The 2,227-nt window shown below is 38.8% G+C and overlaps 1 pseudogene; it reads right to left on the bottom strand.

The window, feature by feature from the left end:
- Positions 1 to 1,728: 1,728 nt before the first annotated feature.
- On the bottom strand, positions 1,729 to 1,843 carry LOC111746992 (annotated as a pseudogene).
- Between the last annotated feature and the right edge of the window lie 384 nt (positions 1,844 to 2,227).

Here is a 2,227-nt window from a genome sequence, read left to right as displayed (position 1 = left end):
ATGCAGGTTTGCTTGACACCAGAGCCTGAGCTCAGAACACTGTGCTCTGAGAATAGTGTAATTAATAAAGTTGCCATACTTGTCTATCTGTATGGAGAGAAAGAAAGAGAAACACAAACACACACACGTGCACACACACACACAGAGAGCGCGCGCGTGAGCACATGCCCTGGAAATAGAGAATATACCTTATTTTCAAATGCTCATGAAACATCACAAAAATTGATCATATAGATTATAACGCAAACCTTTGTACATTAAATCAGGTTGATCTATTATGACATAATTCTCTGACCATAGTACAATACAACTGGAAATAAATAAAAAAAGGATAAATAAGCACTTCAACTTCAGTTTCCTGGGGAAAAAACCTCTCTTGGTTTACTCTTGACATATAGAGGAGACCAAATCTGCAATTAAGAGAACGCTGAACCACCTAGGAAGACCAGGTGCCGTAGGCATAGGGAAAAAAAAAAAAAAAAAGAGTACACTGAAAACAATGCTAACGAGAACATTAAGGACAAAATCTATGATGTATGGCCAAGGCATGACCCAAGAAAAATTCAGCCTTAAATATTTTCATTACTTAAATAAAGAAGATTAAAAATAAATTTGCTGTTTATTTTCAAACACGTTTTTAAGAAATGGTCAGAAAAACCAATGGAAAGGAAGTGAGAATAAAAAGAAGGTACAAGGAGTAACCGATATAAGTTAGAATTAAGAGTAGAATCCATAAATACATTCAGAAGCTGGTTCGTGTGTGTGTGGGGGGCGGGGAGAGAGGTAGAAATACCAATACAACACAAAGCTAATAAACTACCAGCTAGTCAAATCAATTAAAAAAGAGAATGCACATCTGTAAAAATTTATAAATGAGACATGGAAAACTACCATAATACAGTGGAAATGAAAATAATTTTAGAGGCATTTGTATAACTGCCAGTGTTTTGAAAAACGGGATAAAAGGGATTTAAGAAAACTCTGAGTTACCAAATGAAGCTCAAGTAAAGATATGTAGTTTAATCATCAGCCTGCCTCTACCTGAGGGTCCCCTTCCTCCAGTATGGGTTAGTACAGACGAGAATTTAGATCAGTCTTGAGGTGGTCATCTGGCATTTACTGGCCAGCAGTCTGTGCTTCTCATCATTTCCACGTCCCTTTGTTGATGGTTATATCTTTGAACTTTGGGATGTTGTCTCTTTGATAGATCCTGGGCCCTCTATGCATTCCCATGAGGGAGTAGATAAAGGGTAAGCGACACTTTGCTTTATAGTTCTGTTGCTTTACTCTTCACAATAGCACACAAGCAAGGATGGAATTATCAGATTTTATTGTAGGGTTGGGATAACTAGGAGACATTCTAAATATAAAAGGAAAAAATTTAAACTGTATGCGAATGTCTTTTCTTATACTCCATGAGACAGCACTAAGACGTTAAGTCCTGTATGGGCGCTGCTAGTTCTAATCTCGTTCCCTCTCCCACCCTACTCGATGGCTCCTGTCCATCTTTTGGGGAAGGACAACCTTGCCCATACAAGTTGCTCTTGCTTTAGAATCTTCCCCTACACTCCCTCCAGTGTTTTCTCAGCAGTACATTCCTTAGGTCTAAGTTATTCATTCTAGAATAATGCCACAGACACTCTTTTTTTTTTTTTTTTAGGCGAGGCAACCCTTGATTGACCTCATAGGTTGCAAGGACCTCGTCATCTTACAATCCCTTATTTTTTACGCCTACAGCACCTGGTCTTCCGAGGTGGTCTCCCATCCACATACTAACCAGGCCCGACCTTGCTTAGCTTCTGCGATCAGACGGGATCTTGTTCAGGGTGGCATGGCCGTAGACCCACAGATACTCTTAATAGCATAGTCCATGGTAGCCCTGGCACTAGTTTTAAAGAAGGTAGCAGAAGTGGGTGGTGAGGAAAGGGTGGGCATTACTTAAATACGTTTCGGTTCAAGGTCTCCTCAACGAGTAACTTGCAAACTCTCCTTGTTAGTCTTCTAGCTGGGAACTATCTAGTCTGATGTCCACACAAACATCCCAAGCACAAATATTCATTCTCAGGTGTGAGAACTGGCTTATCACTAAAAGCCACATTATTTATTTAAAAACAAAATCTCATGTAAATTACTGGGCTACCAAAACCCATCATTTACCAAAAAATTTAAAATATAAAGATTCCATTCATTAAAATATGCTTCCACTTACTTTACTTCATTTATACAT

Source organism: Pteropus vampyrus, unplaced genomic scaffold (genome assembly GCF_000151845.1).
Source record: "Pteropus vampyrus isolate Shadow unplaced genomic scaffold, Pvam_2.0 Scaffold207, whole genome shotgun sequence".
Taxonomy (NCBI): Eukaryota; Metazoa; Chordata; class Mammalia; order Chiroptera; family Pteropodidae; genus Pteropus; species Pteropus vampyrus.
The sequence above is the reverse complement of the archived record's forward strand: the minus strand, read 5'-3'. Positions and strand labels throughout refer to the sequence as shown.